Raw genomic sequence first — 13,809 nt, forward strand, 5'->3', positions numbered from 1 at the left:
ATTTCCATGTTTATACAGATGGCGGTGTAGGAATTTCCATGTTTATAGAGATAGCTGTGTAGATATTTCCATGTTTATACAGTTAGCGGTGTAGATATTTCCATGTTTATACAGATCGCGGTGTAGATATTTCCATGTTTATACAGACAGCAGTGGAGATATTTCCATGTTTATACACATAGCGGTGTACATATTTCCATGTTTATAGAGACAGTGGTGTAGGTATTTCCATGTTTATACAGATAGCGGTGCAGATATTTCCATGTTTATACAGATGCCTATGCAGATATTTCCATATTTATACAGAGGGCTCTGTAGATATTCCCAGGTTTATACAGATGGCAGTGTAGATTTTTCCATGTTCCTACACATGACTGTGTAGGTATTTCCATGTTTATACAGATGGCTTTGTAGTTATTTCCATGTTTATAGAGATAGCGGTGTAGATATTTCCATGTTTATACAGATAGCGGTGTAAATATTTCCATGTTTATACAGATCGTGGTGTAGATATTTCCATGTTTATACAGATAGCGGTGCAAATATTTCCATGTTTATACAGACCGCAGTGTAGATATGTCCATGTTTATACAGATAGCGGTGTAGATATTTCCATGTTTGTACAGATGGCGGTGTTGATGTTTCCATCTATACACAGATTGCCGTGTAGGTATTTCCATGTGTATACAGATGGCATTGTAGATATTTCCATGTTTATACAGATGGTGGTGTAGATATTTCCATGTTTATACAGATGACTGTATAGGTATTTCCATGTTTTTACAGATGGCATTGTTAATATTTCCATGTTTATAGGGATAGCAGTGTAGATATTTCCATGTTTATACAGATGGCGGTGTAGATATTCCCATGTTTATAGAGATAGCGGTGTAGATATTTCCATATTTATACAGATAACGGTGTAGATATTTCCATGTTTATACAGATAGCAGTGTAAATATTTCCATGTTTATACAGATCACGGTGTAGATATTTCCAGGTTTATAGAGATAGCAGTGTAGATATTTCCATGTTTATACAGATAGCAGTTTAGCTATTTCCATGTTTATACAGACCGCGGTGTAGATATTTCCATGTTTATACAGATAGCGGTGCAGATATTTCCATGTTTCTACAGATGGCGGTGTAGATATTTCCATGTATATACAGATGGCTGTGTAGATATTTCCATGTTTATACAGATGGCTGTGTAGATACTTCCATGTTTATACAGATGACTTTGTAGGTATTTGCATGTTTATACAGATGGCGGTGCAGGTATTTCCATGTTTATAGAGATAGCTGTGTAGATATTTCCATGTTTATACAGATAGCGGTGTAGATATTTCCATGTTTGTACAGATGGCGGTGTTGGTGTTTCCATCAATACACAGATTGCCGTGTAGGTATTTCCATGTGTATACAGATGGCATTGTAGATATTTCCATGTTTATACAGATGGTGGTGTAGATATGTCCATGTTTATACAGATGACTGTATAGGTATTTCCATGTTTTTGCAGATGGCATTGTAGATATTCCCATGTTTATAGAGATAGCAGTGTAGATATTTCCATGTTTATACAGATAGCGGTGCAGATATTTCCATGTTTGTACAGATGGCGTTGTTGATATTTCCATCTATACACAGATGACCGTGTAGATATTTCCATGTTTATACAGAAGGCGGCGCAGATATTTCCATGGATATGTAGAAGGTGGTGTAGATATTTCCATGTTTATACAGATAGCGGTGTAGATATTTCCATGTTTGTACAGATGGCGGTGTTGGTGTTTCCATCTATACACAGATTGCCGTGTAGGTATTTCCATGTGTATACAGATGGCATTGTAGATATTTCCATGTGTATACAGATGGTGGTGTAGATATGACCATGTTTATACAGATGACTGTATAGGTATTTCCATGTTTTTACAGATGGCATTGTAGATATTCCCATGTTTATAGAGATAGCAGTGTAGATATTTCCATGTTTATACAGATGGCGGTGTAGATATTTCCATGTTTATAGAGATAGCGGTGTAGATATTTCCGTATTTATACAGATAACGGTGCGGATATTTCCATGTTTATACAGATAGCAGTGTAAATATTTCCATGTTTATACAGATCACGGTGTAGATATTTCCAGGTTTATAGAGATAGCAGTGTAGATATTTCCATGTTTACACAGATAGCGGTTTAGCTATTTCCATGTTTATACAGACCGCAGTGTAGATATTTCCATGTTTATACAGATAGTGGTGCAGATATTTCCATGTTTGTACAGATGGCGGTGTTGATATTTCCATCTTTACACAGATGACCGTGAAGATATTTCCATGTTTATACAGAAGGCGGCGCAGATATTTCCATGGATATGTAGAAGGCGGTGTAGACATTTCCATGTTTATACAGATAGCGGTGTAGATATTTCCATGTATATACAGATGGCTGTGTAGATATTTCCATGTTTATACAGATGGCTGTGTAGATATTTCCATGTTTATACAGATGACTTTGTAGGTATTTCCATGTTTATACAGATGGCGCTGTAGCTATTTCCATGTTTATAGTGATAGCTGTGTAGATATTTCCATGTTTATACAGATAGCGGTGTACATATTTCCATGTTTATAGAGACAGCGGTGTAGGTATTTCCATGTTTATACAGATAGCGGTGCAGATATTTCCATGTTTATACAGATGCCTATGCAGATATTTCCATATTTATAGAGAGGGCTCTGTAGATATTTCCATGTTTATACAAATGGCAGTGTAGATTTCTCCATGTTCCTACACATGACTGTGTAGTTATTTCCATGTTTATACAGATGGCTTTGTAGATAATTCCATGTTTATAGAGATAGCGGTGTAGATATTTCCATGTTTATACACATATTGGTGTAAATATTTCCATGTATATACAGATCGTGGTGTAGATATTTCCATGTTTATACACATAGCGGTGTAGATATTTCCATGTTTGTACAGATGGCGGTGTTGATGTTTCCATCTATATACAGATTGCCATGTAGGTATTTCCATGTGTATACAGATGGCATTGTAGATATTTCCATGTTTATACAGACCATGGTGTAGATATTTCCATGTTTATACAGATGACTGTATAGGTATTTCCATGTTTTTACAGATGGCATTGTAGATATTTCCATGTTTATAGAGATAACGGTGTAGATATTTCCATATTTATACAGATATCGGTGCAGATATTTCCATGTTTATACAGATAGCAGTGTAAATATTTCCTTGTTTATACAGATCACGGTGTAGATATTTCCATGTTTATACAGACCGCTTTGAAAATATTTCCATGTTTATACAGATAGCGGTGCAGATATTTCCATGTTTGTACAGATGGCGGTGTTGATATTTCCAACTATACACAGATGACAGTGTAGATATTTCCATGTTTATACAGAAGGCGGCGCAGATATTTCCATGGATATGTAGAAGGCCGTGAAGATATTTCCATGTTTATAAAGATAGCGGTGTAGATATTTCCATGTATATACAGATGGCTGTGTAGATATTTCCATGTTTATACAGATGGCTGTGTAGATATTTCCATGTTTATACAGATGACTTTGTAGGTATTTCCTTGTTTATACAGATGGCGGTGTAGGTATTTCCATGTTTATAGAGATAGCTGTGTAGATATTTCCATGTTTATACAGATAGCGGTGTAGATATTTCCATGTTTATACAGATCGCGGTTTAGATATTTCCATGTTTAGACAGACAGCAGTGGAGATATTTCCATGTTTATACGCATAGTGGTGTACATATTTCCACGTTTATAGAGACAGCGGTGTAGGTATTTCCATGTTTATACAGATAGCCGTGCAGATATTTCCATGTTTATACAGATGCCTATGAAGATATTTCCATATTTATACAGAGGGCTCTGTAGATATTTCCATGTTTATACAGATGGCATTGTAGATTTTTCCATGTTCCTACACATGACTGTGTAGATATTTCCATGTTTATACAGATGGTGTAGATATTTCCATGTTTATAGAGATAGCGGTGTAGATATTTCCATGTTTATACAGATAGCGGTGTAAATATTTCCATGTTTATACAGATCGTGGTGTAGATATTTCCATGTTTATACAGATACCGGTGTAGAAATTTCCATGTTTATACAGACCGCAGTGTAGATATCTCCATGTTTATACAGATAGCGGTGTAGATATTTCCATGTTTGTACAGATGGCGGTGTTGGTGTTTCCATCTATACACAGATTGCCGTGTAGGTGTTTCCATGTGTATACAGGTGGCATTGTAGATATTTCCATGTTTATACAGATGGTGGTGTAGATATTTCCATGTTTATACAGATGACTGTATAGGTATTTCCATGTTTTTAGAGATGGCATTGTAGATATTTCCATGTTTATAGAGATAGCGGTGTAGATATTTCCATATTTATACAGATAACGGTGTAGACATTTCCAGGTTTATAGAGATAGCAGTGTAGATATTTCCATGTTTATACAGATCACGGTGTAGATATTTCCATGTTTATACAGACCGCTTTGAAGATATTTCCATGTTTATACAGATAGCGGTGCAGATATTTCCATGTTTGTACAGATGGCGGTGTTGATATTTCCATCTATACACAGATGACCGTGTAGATATTTCCATGTTTATACAGAAGGCGGCGCAGATATTTCCATGGATATGTAGAAGGCCGTGTAGATATTTCCATGTTTATACAGATAGCGGTGTAGATATTTCCATGTATATACAGATGGCTGTGTAGATATTTCCATGTTTATACAGATGGCTGTGTAGATATTTCCATGTATATACAGATGACTTTGTAGGTATTTCCATGTTTATACAGATGGCGGTGTGGGTATTTCCATGTCTATAGAGATAGCTGTGTAGATATTTCCATGTTTGTACAGATGGCGGTGTAGGTATTTCCATGTTTATAGAAATTGCTGTGTAGATATTTCCATGTTTATACAGATCACGGTGTAGATATTTCCATGTTTATACAGACAGCAGTGCAGATATTTCCATGTTTATACGCATAGCGGTGTACATATTTCCTTGTTTATAGAGACAGCGGTGTAGGTATTTCCACGTTTCTACAGATAGCGGTGCAGATATTTCCATGTTTATACAGATGCCTATGCAGATATTTCCATATTTATACAGAGGGTTCTGTAGATATTTCCATGTTTATACAGATGGCAGTGTAGATTTTTCCATGTTCCTACACATGACTGTGTAGGTATTTCCATGTTTATACAGATGGCTTTGTACATATTTCCATGTTTATAGAGATAGCGGTGTAGATATTTCCATGTTTATACAGATAGCGGTGTAAATATTTCCATGTTTATACAGATCGTGGTGTAGATATTTCCATGTTTATACAGATACCGGTGTAGAAATTTCCATGCTTATACAGACCGCAGTGTAGATATCTCCATGTTTATACAGATAGCGGTGAAGATATTTCCATGTTTGTACAGATGGCGGTGTTGGTGTTTCCATCTATACACAGATTGCCGTGTAGGTATTTCCATGTGTATACAGATGCCATTGTAGATATTTCCATGTTTATACAGATGGTGGTGTAGATATTTCCATGTTTATACAGATGACTGTATAGGTATTTCCATGTTTTTACAGATGGCATAGTAGATATTTCCATGTTTCTAGAGATAGCAGTGTAGATATTTCCATGTTTATACAGATAGCGGTTTAGCTATTTCGATGTTTATACAGAACGCGGTGTAGATATTTCCATGTTTATACAGATAGCGGTGCAGATATTTCCATGTTTTTACAGATGGCGTTGTTGATATTTCCATCTATACACAGATGACCGTGTAGATATTTCCATGTTTATACAGAAGGCGGCGCAGATATTTCCATGGATATGTAGAAGGCGGAGTAGATATTTCCATGTTTATACAGATAGCGGTGTAGATATTTCCATGTATATACAGATGGCTGTGTAGATATTTCCATGTTTATACAGATGGTGGTGTAGATATTTCCATGTTTATACAGATGACTGTATAGGTATTTCCATGTTTTTACAGATGGTATTGTAGATATTTCCATGTTTATAGAGATAGCAGTGTAGATATTTCCATGTTTATACAGATGGCGGTGTAGATATTTCCATGTTTATACAGATAACGGTGTAGATATTTCCATGTTTATACAGATAGCAGTGTAAATATTTCCATGATTATACAGATCACTGTGTAGATATTTCCAGGTTTATAGAGATAGCGGTGTAGATATTTCCATGTTTACACAGATAGCGGTTTAGCTATTTCCATGTTTATACAGACCGCGGTGTAGATATTTCCATGTTTATACAGATAGTGGTGCAGATATTTCCATGTTTGTACAGATGGCGGTGTTGATGTTTCCATCTTTACACAGATGACCGTGAAGATATTTCCATGTTTATACAGAAGGCGGCGCAGATATTTCCATGGATATGTAGAAGGCGGTGTAGATATTTCCATGTTTATACAGATAGCGGTGTAGATATTTCCATGTATATACAGATGGCTGTGTAGATATTTCCATGTTTATACAGATGGCTGTGTAGATATTTCCATGTTTATACAGATGACTTTGTAGGTATTTCCATGTTTATACAGATGGCGCTGTAGCTATTTCCATGTTTATAGAGATAGCTGTGTAGATATTTCCATGTTTATACAGATAGCGGTGTACATATTTCCATGTTTATAGATACAGCGGTGTAGGTATTTCCATGTTTATACAGATAGCGGTGCAGATATTTCCATGTTTATACAGATGCCTATGCAGATATTTCCATATTTATAGAGAGGGCTCTGTAGATATTTCCATGTTTATACAAATGGCATTGTAGATTTCTCCATGTTCCTACACATGACTGTGTAGTTATTTCCATGTTTATACAGATGGCTTTGTAGATAATTCCATGTTTATAGAGATAGCGGTGTAGATATTTCCATGTTTATACATATATTGGTGTAAATATTTCCATGTTTATACAGATCGTGGTGTAGATATTTCCATGTTTATACACATAGCGGTGTAGATATTTCCATGTTTGTACAGATGGTGGTGTTGATGTTTCCATCTATATACAGATTGCCGTGTAGGTATTTCCATGTGTATACAGATGGCATTGTAGATATTTCCATGTTTATACAGACCGTGGTGTAGATATTTCCATGTTTATACAGATGACTGTATAGGTATTTCCATGTGTTTACAGATGGCATTGTAGATATTTCCATGTTTATAGAGATAACGGTGTAGATATTTCCATATTTATACAGATATCGGTGCAGATATTTCCATGTTTATACAGATAGCAGTGTAAATATTTCCTTGTTTATACAGATCACGGTGTAGACATTTCCATGTTTATACAGACCGCTTTGAAAATATTTCCATGTTTATACAGATAGCGGTGCAGATATTTCCATGTTTGTACAGATGGCGGTGTTGATATTTCCATCTATACACAGATGACAGTGTAGATATTTCCATGTTTATACAGAAGGCGGTGCAGATATTTCCATGGATATGTAGAAGGCGGTGTAGATATTTCCATGTTTATACAGATAGCGGTGTAGATATTTCCATGTATATGCAGATGGCTGTGTAGATATTTCCATGTTTATACAGATGGCTGTGTAGATATTTCCATGTTTATACAGATGACTTTGTAGGTATTTCCATGTTTATACAGATAGCGGTGTAGATATTTCCATGTTTATACAGATCGCGGTGTAGATATTTCCATGTTTAGACAGACAGCAGTGGAGATATTTCCATGTTTATACGCATAGCGGTGTACATATTTCCACGTTTATAGAGACAGCGGTGTAGGTATTTCCATGTTTATACAGATAGCGGTGCAGATATTTCCATGTTTATACAGATGCCTATGAAGATATTTCCATATTTATACAGAGGGCTCTGTAGATATTTCCATGTTTATACAGATGGCAGTGTAGATTTTTCCATGTTCCTACACATGACTGTGTAGATATTTCCATGTTTATGCAGATGGCTTTGTAGATATTTCCATGTTTATAGAGATAGTGGTGTAGATATTTCCATGTTTATACAGATAGCGGTGTAAATATTTCCATGTTTATACAGATCGTGGTGTAGATATTTCCATGTTTATACAGATACCGGTGTAGAAATTTCCATGTTTATACAGACCGCAGTGTAGATATCTCCATGTTTATACAGATAGCGGTGTAGATATTTCCATGTTTGTACAGATGGCGGTGTTGGTGTTTCCATCTATACACAGATTGCCGTGTAGGTGTTTCCATGTGTATACAGGTGGCATTGTAGATATTTCCATGTTTATACAGATGGTGGTGTAGATATTTCCATGTTTATACAGATGACTGTATAGGTATTTCCATGTTTTTAGAGATGGCATTGTAGATATTTCCATGTTTATAGAGATAGCGGTGTAGATATTTCCATATTTATACAGATAACGGTGTAGACATTTCCAGGTTTATAGAGATAGCAGTGTAGATATTTCCATGTTTATACAGATCACGGTGTAGATATTTCCATGTTTATATAGACCGCTTTGAAGATATTTCCATGTTTATACAGATAGCGGTGCAGATATTTCCATGTTTGTACAGATGGCGGTGTTGATATTTCCATCTATACACAGATGACCGTGTAGATATTTCCATGTTTATACAGAAGGCGGCGCAGATATTTCCATGGATATGTAGAAGGCCGTGTAGATATTTCCATGTTTATACAGACAGCGGTGTAGATATTTCCATGTCTATAGAGATAGCGGTGTAGGTATTTCCATATTTATACAAATTGCGGTGTAGATATTTCCATCTTTATACAGATGGCGGTGCAGATATTTCCATGTTTATACAGACAGAATTGAAGATATTTCCATGTTTATACAGATAGTGGTGTAGATATTTCCAAGTTTATACAGATGGCGCTGTAGATACATCCATGTTTCTGAAGATCGCGGCGTAGATATTTTCATGTTTATAGAGATGGCGGTGTAGATATTTCCATGTATATAGAGATTGCAGTGCAGATATTTCCATGTTTATAGAGAAAGTGGTGTAGGTATTTCCATGTTTATAGAGATAGCGGTCTAGACATTTCCATATTTATACAGATAGCGGTGCAGGTATTTCCATGTTTGTACAGATTGCGGTGTAGATATTTCCATGTTTCTACAGATGGCGGTGTAGATATTTCCTTGTTTATACAGACAGCGTTGTAGATATTTCCATGTTTATACAGGTAGCGGTGTAGATATTTCCATGTTTACAGAGATAGCGGTGTAGTTATTTCCATCTTTGCACAGATTGCCGTGTAGATATTTCCATGTTTACTCAGATAGCTTTGTAGATATTTCCAAGTTTACACAGATATCTGTGTAGATATTTCCATGTTTACACACATATCGTTGTAGTTATTGCCATGTTTATACAGATTGCATTGTAGATATGTCCATGTTTATACAGAAAGCGGTGTAGATATTTCCATGTTTATACAGATAGCGGTGGAGATATTTCCATGTTTATACAGATAGCGATGTAGATATTTCCATGTTTATACAGATAGCGGTGTAGATATTTCCATGTTTATAGAGATGGCAGTGTAGATATTTCCATGTTTATACAGATGGCTGTGTAGATATTTCCAACTGTGTACAGATGGCGGTGTAGATATTTCCATGTTTATACAGATGGCGCTGTAGATATTTCCATGTGTATACAGATGGCAGTGTTGATATTTCCATGTTTATACAGATATCGGTGTAGATATTTCCATCTTTATTCAGAGAGTGCTGTACATATTTCCATGTTTATACAGATCACTGTGTAGATATTTCCATGTTTATACAGATAACGTTGTAGATATTTCCATGTTTATACAAACCGTGGTTTAGATATTTCCATGTTAGTACAAATGACTGTGTAGTTATTTCCAGGTTTATACATATGGCGTTGTAGATATTTCCATATTTATAGAGATAGCAGTGTAGATATTTCCAGGTTTATACAGATAGCGGTGTAAATATTTCCATGTTTATACAGATCGTGGTGTAGATATTTCCATGTTTATACAGATACCTTTGTAGATATTTCCATGTTTATACAGACTGCAGTGTAGGTATTTCTATGTTTACAGAGATAGAGGTGTAGATATTTCCATGTTTGTACAGATGGCGGTGTTGATATTTCCATCTGTACATATATTGCCGTGTAGATATTTCCATCTTTATACAGATGGCGTTGTAGATATTTCCATGGATATACAGATGGCAGTGTGGATATTTCCATGTTTATAGAGATAGCGGTGTAGGTATTTCCATGTTTATAGACATAGCGGTGTAGATATTTCCATGTTTATATAGATGGCGTTGTAGATATTTCCATGTTTATACTGATAGCATTGTTGGTATTTCCACGTTTCTCCAGATATTGATGTAGATATTTCCATGTTTATAAAGCTCGCGGTGCAGATATTTATATCTTTATACAGATGGCATTGTAGATATTTCCTTATTCACACAGATGGCGGTGTAGATATTTCCATGTTTATAGAGATGGTGGAGTATTTAGTTCCATGTTTATGGAGATGTCAGTGTAGATATTTTCATGTTTATAGAGATGGCGGTGTAGGTATTTCCATGTTTATAGAGATAGGAGTGTAGATATTTACATGTTTATACAGATGACGTTATAGTTATTTCCATGTTTTTACAGATGGCAGTGCAGATATTTCCATGTTTATAGAGATAGCGGTGTAGATATTTTCATGTTTATACAGATTGCGGTGGAGATATGTCCATGTTTATACAGATAGCAATGGAGATATTTCCAGGTTAATACACATAGCAATGTAGATATTTCCATGTTTATACAGATAGCGGTGTAGATATTTCCATGTTTATACAGATGGCTGTGCCGATATTTCCATGTTTATACAGAGTTCTCTGTAGATATTTCCATGTTTATATAGATGACACTGTAGATATTTCCAGGTTCATACAGATGACTGTGTAGATATTTCCATGTTAATACAGATGGCGGTGTAGATATTTCCATGTTTATAGAGATAGCGGTGTAGATATTTCCATGTTTATTGAGATAGCGGTGTAAATATTTCCATATTTATACAGATAGTGGTGTAGATATTTCCATGTTTTTACAGATAGCGGTGTAGATATTTCCATCTTTATTCAGAGAGTGCTGTACATTTTTCCATGTTTATACAGATCACTGTGTAGATATTTCCATGTTTATACAGATAACGTTGTAGATATTTCCAACTTTATACAAACAGTGGTCTAGATATTTCCATGTTCCTACACATGACTGTGTAGTTATTTCCGTGTTTATACAGATGGCGGTGTAGATATTTCCATATTTTCAGAGATAGCAGTGTAGATATTTCCAGGTTTATACAGACTGCAGTGTAGGTATTTCTGTGTTTATACACATAGCGGTGTAGATATTTCCATGTTTTTACAGATGGCGGTGTTGATATTTCCATTGATATGCAGATGGCGGTGTGGATATTTCCATGTTTTTACAGATGGTGGTGTAGATATTTCCATGTTTATTCAGATGACTGTGTAGATATTTTCATGTTTTTACACATGGCAGTGAAGATTTCTCAATGTTTATAGAGATGGCGCTGTAGATATTTCCATGTTTATACAGTTAACGGTGGAGTTATTTCCATGTTTATACAGAGAGCAGTGGAGATATTTCCATGTTTATACACATAGCGGTGTACATATTTCCATGTTTATAGAGACAGCGGTGTAGGTATTTCGACGTTTATACAGATAGCGGTGCAGAAATTTCCAGGTTTACACAGATGCCTATGCAGATATTTCCATATTTATACAGAGGGCTGTGTAGATATTTCTATGTTTATACAGATGGCAGTGTAGATATTTAAATGTTCCTACACATGACTGTGTAGTTATTTCCATGTTTATACAGATGTCTTTGTAGATATTTCCATGTTTATAGAGATAGCGGTGCAGATATTTCCATGTTTATACAGATAGCGGTGTATATATTTCCATGTTTATACAGATCATGGTGTAGATATTTCCATGTTTATACAGATACCGCTGTAGATATTTCCATGTTTATACATACCGCAGTGTAGATATTTCCATGTTTATGGAGATAGCAGTATAGATATTTACATGTTTATAGAGATAACAGTGTAGATATTTCCATGTTTGTACAGATGGCGGTGTTGATGTTTACATCTATACACAGATTGCTGTGTAGGTATTTCCATGTGTATACAGATGGCATTGTAGATATTTCCATGTTTATACAGATGGTGGTGTAGATATTTCCATGTTTACACAGATGACTGTATAGGTATTTCCATGTTTATACAGATGGCGGTGTAGATATTTCCATGTTTATAGAGATAGCGGTGAAGATATTTCCATATTTAAACAGATAACGGTGTAGAAATTTCCATGTTTATACAGATAGCGGTGTAAATATTTCCATGTTTATACAGATCACGGTGTAGATATTTCCATGTTTATAGAGATAGCGGTGTAGATGTTTCCATGTTTATAGAGATAGCGGTGTAGATATTTCCATGTTTATACAGATAGCGGTGTAGATATTTCCATGTTTATACAGACCTCGGTGTTGATATTTCCATGTTTATAAAGATAGCGGTGCAGATATTTCCATGTTTGTACAGATGGCGGTGTTGATATTTCCATCTATACACAGATGACCGTGTAGATATTTCCCTGTTTATAAAGATGGCGGCGAAGATATTTCCATGGATATGTAGATGGCGGTGTAGATATTTCCATGTTTATATAAATACCGGTGTAGTTATTTCCATGTTTATATAGATAGCGTTGTAGATATTTCCATGTATATACACATGGCTGTGTAGATATTTCCATGTTTATACAGATGGCGGTGTAGATATTTCCATGTTTATACAGATGGCGGTGTAGATTTTTCCATCTTTCTACAAATGGCAGTGTAGATATTTCCATGTTTATATAGATGGAGGTGTAGATATTTCCATGTTAATATAGATGGCAGTGTAGATATTTTCTTGTTTATGTAGATGGCGTTGTAGATACCTCCATGTTTAAAGAGATGGCGGTGTGTATATTTCCATGTTGATGGAGATAGCGGTGTACGTATTTCCATGTTTATAGAGATAGCGTTGTAGTTATTTCCATGTTTATTGAGATAGCAGTGTAGATATTTCCATGTTTCTACAGATGACTGTGTAGCTATTTCCATGTTTGTAAAAATGGCAGTGTAGATATTTCCATGTTTATAGAGATAGCGGTGTAGATATTTTCATGTTTATACAGATTACGGTGGAGATATGTCCATGTTTATACAGATAGCAATGGAGATATTTCCACGTTAATACACATAGCGGTGTAGATATTTCCATGTTGATACAGATAGCGGTGTAGATATCTCCATGTTTATACAGATGGCTGTGCCGATATTTCCATGTTTATACAGAGTTCTCTGTAGATATTTTCATGCTTATATAGATGACAGTGTAGATATTTCCAGGTTTATACAGATGACTGTGTATATATTTCCACGTTAATACAGATGGCGGTGTAGACATTTCCATGTTTATAGAGATAGCGGTGTAGGTATTTCCATGTTTATAGAGATAGCGGTTTAAATATTTCCATCTTTATACAGATAGTGGTGTAGATATTTCCACGTTTTACAGATA

Source organism: Pan troglodytes, chromosome 21 (genome assembly GCF_028858775.2).
Source record: "Pan troglodytes isolate AG18354 chromosome 21, NHGRI_mPanTro3-v2.0_pri, whole genome shotgun sequence".
Taxonomy (NCBI): Eukaryota; Metazoa; Chordata; class Mammalia; order Primates; family Hominidae; genus Pan; species Pan troglodytes.